This window comes from Triticum aestivum, chromosome 3B (genome assembly GCF_018294505.1).
Source record: "Triticum aestivum cultivar Chinese Spring chromosome 3B, IWGSC CS RefSeq v2.1, whole genome shotgun sequence".
NCBI classification, from domain to species: Eukaryota; Viridiplantae; Streptophyta; class Magnoliopsida; order Poales; family Poaceae; genus Triticum; species Triticum aestivum.
This window is the reverse complement of record NC_057801.1, coordinates 539,097,075-539,106,584: the sequence shown is the minus strand read 5'-3', so window position 1 is coordinate 539,106,584 and position 9,510 is coordinate 539,097,075.

The window sequence follows — 9,510 nt, the reverse complement described above, 5'->3', positions numbered from 1 at the left end:
GACTTGTCCACCAGCCGCCACTTTCTATCCTGTTTTCAACCAATAATAGATATGTTCCTTATCCAGTTTGTACTGAGTTTTCCCATTATTTCCCTTTTCAACCAAGAGACCGGTTGGGTATCCGGTCTCTAATACTTTCCTGTTGTTATTTCCTTTTTGAAGTCCTAGATTCATGCTACGATTTTCCCCCTTTCTTCGTTGTTTGAACCAATTCCTAGATTCGAATGCATGAAGTAGCTTTACCTCTAATAATACTAAAAATTTAGGTGGATTTGGAAGAGCCAATGGAAGTAGAAAAAGATGCACATGCAGACACGTTGGGAGCGGGGGCAGTAGAGCAAGGCTGCTTTCGAAGAACTTGTACCTGAGGTTCGTTGGGATGTCGGCGGTGGCAGGTCCGATCTGCGCACAATACGGGAGGGAGGAAGAAGGGTCGGAGGACCTCCCGAGCCGGTGCTGTGTCGGAGCGAACGACATGGGCAGAGTATCGGGCCTCGCCGGAAGTTGTGGGTTTCCTTCCTCGGCGGTGATGACCGCGTGAACGATGCACCTTTTAGTCCTCTACACACACTGGCCGAAGGGATCCGGCCGGATCTGTGACCAACGGTGAGCAGAGAGAAAATGTTGCTAGCACTGTCTTGTTTAGATCTGGAGAGGATGAGAGAATGAAGAGAGCAACCCTAGTAAAGCAAGCGCTCAGGCCCCTGCGTACATATATAATGGAGTGATTATCTTTTTCTCTCCACAACAAGCGTTTCAATTTGTATACGTGGCATTAAAGGAAAGAAACTCTCTATAAGGTGACTAACTGTACGACTCCTACTTACTACTAGTAGTACTAGTATTGTTCACTTGTGCTCCCCAGCCCTCCATTCATTGAACAACCCCATGGGTGAATAAACATACAATAAGTATTTATATAGAACGAACAAGCTCGAACTATTTTCGTGTAGTTAAAAGTTGAGGGCGGGGCTTTTCCCGAGCAGTACGCGCGGCAGTTTTCGGGTAGGCGGTTTGACAGAGAGGCGAGGAGGGTGAGGGAGTGGCGGATTCAAATTTACTGCTGGCAAGGTCGGGCTATGCGATTTTACGGTGCATTACTGCTGGAAAGACTTGTGATATGACTACTCACTATAGTCATGAATTACTAGCGCTACGACCGGGGTGATGTGCTACGTCTTGAGCTTGCGTTGGTTTTCCTTGAAGAGGAAAGGGTGATGCAGCAATAGTAGCGTAAGTATTTCCCTCAGTTTTTGAGAACCAATGTATCAATCCAGTAGGAAGCTCCTCAAAAGTCCCACGCACCTACACAAACAAACAAAGAACTCGCAACCAACGCAATAAAGGGGTTGTCAATCCCTTCACGGCCACTTGCAAAAGTGAGATCTGATAGATATAGTATGATAAGATAAATATATTTTTGGTATTTTATGATATAGATTGGAAAATTAAAGATGCAAATAAAATTAGATTGAAAGCTTATATGATAAAAGATAGACCCGGGGGCCATAGGTTTCACTAGTGGCTTCTCTCAAGATAGCATAAGTATTACGGTGGGTGAACAAATTACTTTCAAGCAATTGTTAGAAAAGCGAATAATTATGAGATTATCTAGGCATGATCATGTATATAGGCATCACGTCCGTGACAAGTAGACCGACTCCTGCCTGCATCTACTACTATTAATCCACACATCGACCGCTATCTAGCATGCATCTAGAGTATTAAGTTCATAAGAACATAGTAACGCATTAAGAAAGATGACATGATGTAGAGGGATAAACTCATGAAATATGATATAAGCCCCATCTTTTTATCCTCGATGGCAGCAATACAAGACGTGCCTTGCTGCCCCTGCTGTCACTGGGAAAGGACACCGCAAGATTGAACCCAAAGCTAAGCACTTCTCCCATTGCAAGAAAGATCAATCTAGTAGGCCAAACCAAACTGATAATTCGAAGAGACTTGCAAAGATAACTCAATCACACATAAAAGAATTCAGAGGAGATTCAAATATTTCTCATAGATAAACTTGATCATAAACCCACAATTCATCGGATCTCGACAAACACACCGCAAAAAGAGTTACATCGAATAGATCTCCACAAGAGAGGGGGAGAACATGGTATTGAGATCCAAAAAGAGAGAACAATCCATCTAGCTAATAACTATGAACCCGAAGGTATGTGGTAAACTACTCACAACTCATCGGAAGGGCTATGGTGTTGATGTAGAAGCCCTCCGTGGTTGATTCCCCCTCCGGCGGAGCGCCGACGAAGGCTCCAAGATGGGATCTCACGGATACAGAAGGTTACGGTGGTGGAAATTGTTTTTCGTTGGCTCCCTAGATGTTTTCGGGGTATGAGGGTATATATAGGAGGAAGAAGTACGTCGGTGGCCGCCCGAGGGGCCCACGAGAAAGGGGGGCGCGCCCAAGGGGTGGGCGCGCCCTCCACCCTCGTGGCCGCCTCGATCGCTTCTTGACTTGCACTCCAAGTCCTCTGGATCACGTTCGTTCCAAAAATCACGCTCCCGAAGGTTTCATTCCGTTTGGACTCCGTTTGATATTCCTTTTCTTTGAAATACTGAAATAGGCAAAAAAAATAGCAATACGGACTGGGCCTCCGATTAGTAGGTTAGTCCCAAAAATAATATAAATGTGTAAAATAAAGCCCATAAACATCCAAAAGGGGTAATATAATAGCATGGAACAATCAAAAATTATAGATACGTTGGAGACGTATCAAGCATCCCCAAGCTTAATTCCTGCTCGTCCTCGAGTAGGTAAATGATAAAAACAGAATTTTTGATGTGGAATGCTACCTAGCATAATTCTCAATGTAATTTTCTTTATTGTGGCATGAATGTTCAGATCCAAATGATTCAAAATAAAAGTTCATATTGACATAAGAAACAGTAATACTTCAAGCATACTAATCAAAGCAATCATGTCTTCTCAGAATAACATGGCTAAAGAAAGTTCATCCCTACAAAATCATATAGTTAGGCTATGCTTCATTTTGGTCACACAAAAATGTTCCCAAATTCTACACCCCCGATGACAAGCCAAGCAATTGTTTCGTACTTAAATAATCTCAAACTTTTTCAACTTTCACGCAATACATGAGCATGAGCCATGGATATAGCACTATGGGTGGAATAGAATATGATGATGGGGATTGTGTGGAGAAGTCAAAAAAGGAGAAAGTATCACATTGACGAGGATAATCAACGGGCTATGGAGATGCCAATCAATTGATGTCAACATGAGGGGTAGGGATTGCCATGCAACGGATGCACTAGAGCTATAAATTAATGAAAGCTCAACAAAAGAAAACTAGTGGATGTGCATCCAAGTTGCTTGCTCACGAAGACCTAGGGCATTTGAGGAAGCCCATCGTAGGAATATACAAGCCAAGTTCTATAATGAAAAATTCCCACTAGTATATGAAAGTGACAACATATGAGACTCTCTATATGAAGAACATGGTGCTACTTTGAAGCACAAAATATGAGACTCGCTATATGAAGGACATGGTGCTACTTTGAAGCACAAGTGTGGAAAAAGAGATAGTAACATTGCCCCTTTTTATTTATTTTCTTTTTTCTTTTTTCTTTTTTTCTACTTTTTCTTTTTTTGGGCCTTTCTTCTTTTTTTCTTTTTTTTCTTTTTTTCTTTTTGGGGACAATGCTCTAATGATGATCATCACACTTTTATTGATTACAACACATGAATTACAACTCGAAACTAGAACAAGATATGACTCTATATGAATGCCTCCGGTGGTGTACCGGGATGGTGCAATGAATCAAGAGTGACATGTATAAAAAATTATGCATGGTGGCTTTGCCACAAATACGATGTCAACTACATGATCTTGCAATGGCAATATGACAAAAGTAATGCATGTCATGATGATAAACGGAACGGTGGAAAGTTGCATGGCAATATATCTTGGAATGGCTATGGAAATGCCATAATAGGTAGGTATGGTGGCTGTTTTGAGGCAGATATAAGGAGGTTTATGTGTGATAGAGCGTATCATATCACGGGGTTTGGATGCATCGGCGAAGTTTGCACCAACTCTCAAGGTGAGAAAGGGCAATGCACGGTACCGAAGAGGCTAGCAAATGATGGAAAGGTAAAAGTGCGTATAATCCATGGAATCAACATTAGTCAAAAGAACTCATATACTTATTACAAAAATTTAGAAGCCATCAAAAACCAAGCACTACGCGCATGCTCCTAGAGGTATAGATTGGTAGGAAAAGACCATCGCTCGTCCCCGACCGCCACTCATAAGGATGCACAATCCAAGGACACTTCATGTTTTAAATTTGTTACACAACTTTAACCATATGTGCATGCTACGGGACATGCTAACTTCAACACAAGCATTCTTCAAATTCATAATCACCCAACTAGCATGACTTTAATATCACTACATCCATATCTCAAAACAATTATCAAGTATCAAATTGATGATAGCATCCAATTCACTTCCTATGATAGTTTTTATTATACCCAACTTGGATGCCTACCATTCTATGACCAATTTTATAACCATAGCGAATACCATGCTGTTCTAAAAGACTCTGAAAATAATATAAGTGAAGCATGATAGACTAGCAATTTCTACAACATTAAGCCACCGCCGTTCTCTAAAAGATATAAGTGAAGTACTAGAGCAAAAACTATATAGCTCAAAAGATATAAGTGAAGCACATAGAGTATTCTAATAAATTTCAATCAAGTGGGCTTCTCCCAAAAGGTGTGTACAGCAAGGATGATTGTGGAAAACTAAAAAGCAAATAATAATATCATACACGACGCTCCAAGCAAAACACATATCATGTGGCGAATAAAAATATAGCTCCAAGTAAAGTTACCAATGAACGAAGACGAAAGAGGGGATGCCTTCCCGGGGCATCCCCAAGCTTAGGATTTTGGCTACTCTTGAATATCTTGGTGTGCCATGGGCATCCCCAAGCTTAGGATTTTTCCACTCCTTATTCCATAGTCCATCAAATCTTTACCCAAAACTTGAAAACTTCACAACACAAAACTCAACAGGAAATCTCATAAGCTCCATTAGTGAAAGAAAGCAAAATCACCACATAAGGTACTGTAATGAACTCATTATTTATTTATATTGGTGTTAAACCTACTGTATTCCAAGTTCTCGATGGTTCATACCACTTAATACTAGCCATAGATGCATCAAAGTAAGCAAACAACACACGAAAAACAGAATCCGTCAAAAACAGAACAGTCTGTAGCAATCTGTAACTAACGCAAACTTCTGGAACTCTAAAAATCCTACAAAAATAGGAAGTCCTGGAAAATTTGTTTATTGATCAGAAGAAAAAATAATCAACGCAAAATCAAGTTTCTGTTATTTAAAAAAACTAAATTCGTGCGTGCAAAGTTTCTGTTTTTCAGCAGAATCAAATTAACTATCATCATTGGTTATCCTATAGGTTCTACTTGGCACAAACACTAACTAAAACATAAAAACACATCTAAGTAGAAGGTAGATGCAAAATTTATTACTAAACAGAAACAAAAACAAAAAACACAAATAAAATTGGGTTGGCTCCCAACTAGCGCTATCGTTTAACGCCCCTAGCTAGGCATAAAAGCGAAGATAGATCTAAGTAGTGCCATCTTTGGCACTTGATTCATAAGTAGCTCGCATGATAGATTCATAAGGTAATTTAATTTTCTTTCTTGGAAAGTGCTCCATGCCCTTTCTTAACGGGAATTGAAATCTAATATTCCCTTCCTTCATAATAATCGCGCCAATCATTTTAAGGAAAGGTCTACCAAGAATAATAGGGCAAGAAAGATTGCAATCTATATCAAGAACGATAAAATCTACCGGCACCAAATTTCTATTTGCAACAATGAGAACATCATTGATCCTTCCCATTGGCTTTTTAATGGTGGAATCCACATGGTGCAAATTTAAAGAGCAATCATCAAGATCATGGAAACCTAGAATATCACATAAAGTTTTCAGAATCGTGGAAACACTAGCACCCAAATCACACAAAGCAAAACACTCATGATCTTTAATTTTAATCTTTATAGTAGGTTCCCACTCATCATTAAGTTTTCTAGGTATAGAAACTTCCAAATTAAGTTTTTCATCATAAGATTGCATCAAGGCATCAACGATATGTTTGGTAAAAGCTTTATTTTGACTATAAGCATGAGGAGAATTAACAACGGATTGCAACAAGGAAATACAACCTTCTAAAGAACAATTATCATAATCAAATTCCTTGAAATCCGAGATAGTGGGTTCAATTCTATTTAAAGTCATGACCTCTCCAATCCCACTTTTACCAAATTTAGCATCAAGATCTAAAAACTCCTAATTATTGGGACGCCTTCTAAGTAAAGTTGACTCACCTCCAGTCCCATTATTATTAAGATTCATATTGCAAAACAAAGATCTAATAGGGGACACATCAATAACTTTAAGATCTTCATCATTATTTTCATTGAAACTAGAAGAACACGCCTTTACAAAGCAATCTTTCTTAGCACACAATCTAGCGGTTATTTCCTTGCACTCATCAATGGAAATTCCCATTGCTTTGAGGGACTCATTGATATCATGCTTAGGAGGAGTAGATCTAAGTTTAAGAGAATCAACATCAAGCAAAAGTCTATCAACGTTCCTAGCCAAATCATGAACTTTGAACAATTTTTCTTCAAGCAAAGCATTAAAATTCTTTTGAGACATCATAAATTCTTTCACACTATTCTCGAAATCAGAGGGCATCTTATTAAAATTACCATAAGAATTATTGTAGGAATTTCCATAATTATTAGAGGAATTACTAGGGAACGGTCTAGGATTAAAGTTTCCTTTATAAGCATTATTTCCAAAACTAGCCCGGTGGAGAGGTTCTAATTGGGTTAGTTATCCTCGGGCCCACTAAAAGAGAACTAAAAAAATCTCCCCTGCCCGCACCAGATCGCTCCCTCCCCCGCCCCCCGCCCCTCGCATGACTCCTCTCTGTTCCCCATCGGGTCGCCCGCCCAAGCGCCGCTCTGCCGCTCGCCCTCTCTCTCCTCCGGCCGCCCTCTCCTTCCGGCCTCTGCCGCCCTACTCCGGCCGCCCTCTCCCTCCAGCCTTCAAAGGTCGCCCGCTCCCCCTTGACCGGTAATTTTTCTCCCTCTATTGTGCGTGGTGGCGGCGCATCTACCAAGGAGGTCACGAGAGGGGTGAGTTTGTTTGTTCATTCTCTGTCTCACAGCCATATCATTGATCTTGCTCGCTCTACCGCTAATTCTGATTTGGAAAAGTAGATCCCGATCAAACTTGGTATAGATTTGTGGTGCACACATGGAATTGTTTGATGCTGCTTGAGGAGGTAATAAATCTTTCTAGAGGCCCAAAGATTCAGTTCACCTTTCTAGGTATTTCAGTTTCAGGCTTGCATTATTTTTAGAGGCCCAAAGATTCAGTTCACCTTTCTAGGTATTTCAGTTTCAGGCTTGCATTATTTCTAGAGGCATAAAGATTCAGTTCTCCTTTCTAGGTATTTCAGTTTCAGGCTTGCATTATTCCTAGAGGCCCAAAGATCAATTTCCCAGTCGATGGCAAGCGGTCCTGCTACCCATGCCGGTGTCGACCTCAGCTCGCAAGCGCCAGCGTCGGAGGGGTTCCCGGGGCTTGGGCTCTACAGAGCCTTCCTCCAGAGCGATGATGACGAGCTCCTCACTCGGTGCGTGAGGGGCTCTGGGCTCCCTCCCTATCGTGAATGACTTCCCTGATGAGTTAGCTCATGCTTTGTTTCATGGAGTGTATTTTTTTGTGAAGCTTGATTGACGACTTGTATGTTTAAGTGGGATATCTCATTTGTCTGGACAAAGTAAAATTTATCATGTTTTGCATGCTTGCTTTGTAAAGATGGTTCGTTTATGTCAATTGTGAGCGGGAGGAGGCCACACAAGAGCCAGCCACACCAAATCCGGCAGGAAATAGGGTCCAAAGTAGTAAAATGATTGAGAAAGAGCATTTATTGTCAATCTAACCTTGCCATCCATACACCTCTTCGGTTTAGAGTTAGTTCAGGGTTAGAATATAACTCTAACCTCTAACTGAGTTAGAGTTCTCCTCGTCTCGGTTCATCACCACCATATTCCCGTGTTTTCAGTATCCTGCGAATCAAAGAGGCCCTTTTTTTGCGGGAAAAATCAAAGAGGCCCTTAGACTGGTTTAGGTATGGTCATTTTTTATAAACGTGTTATGTCCAAAATTTAATGAACGTGCTCCGCTTTCTACGAAAATAATCCGGTTTCATGTAGTAATTAATTAATTAATTTATTCTTCTACGTGGGGTTTGCATGTAATTTGTGAGGTCTAAAATGTAAAGTACCCCGGCATATGCTCCGAGTCGTGCATGCACTACGACCCAGATACTCTATGTCCCACATGTCGGCAAAAGGGAGCACGTGGAAATAGCCTAGAGGTACATATAGGAGGATAAATGCGTGAAAAAATATGTACTATGAAGCGTAGCTGCGGTTTGAAAAGGAGATCTAAAATGATGACATGTATATGTCGCACGCACCCTACTAGTGGTACTAGACATACGACTATTTTTTCCTCAAAAAAAAGAGGTACGAGTGCTCAGTACTCCTATTCTATCAACACGGGTCCCATCTGACAACAGCGTTCATGCTACAGCTAGCTCTCCTCCCTCGTTTCTCTCTTCTAATTCTAAACTTGGCCGACGCCCGGTGGGCGGGGTGGGTTTGCTCAACTACGGCCCCACCTCACAGTGGAAACATTACTACTGGAATAAAAATGCCATATACTCCCTCCGTTCCTAAATATAAGCCTTTTTAGATACTATTTTAAATGGAATACAACATAGAATGTATGTAGACATATTTTAGAGTGTAGATTCACTCATTTTACTCCGTATGTAGTAGTCACTTGCTGGAATCTTTAGAAATACTTATATTTGGGAACAAAGGGAGTACTATACTAATAAAACATTAAGGCCACAAGGCGATGCACTGCTGGTTACAGGAGGCGAGAAGAAGAGATGCATCCATCAACGATGTCCACCTCCTCGACTCAGGGCGCCGGCCCACCGAACAACGCCTAAGTAGCAGCGACTTTCGTGGCCAGGTCGACGTGCTTCTGAACAATGGCGTCCAAAGATTCCAGCCGCTGGAAGAAGGCCAACGTTTTTCTGTCCTCACTTGCCTCGTAGTGGCCTATGCAGACGATTTTCTCGTAGATGTGGATGTGCAAGTCGACGGATTCTTGCATGGCGAGGCGCTGCGCGGCGAGCGCGGCCTCGAGGTGCACATTCTTCGTCACGACCTCCGGCACCTGTAGGGCCACCAGGGCTTGAAAGAGTTTGTCACCATGGATGCCGATGAAGGTGGCAGGCAATGAGGAGCCTGGGCACGCGGGCTGGAGCAGTACGGCAAGGTCGTCCGCGCACTTCTTGACGGCGGTGAACTTGCGGATGGAG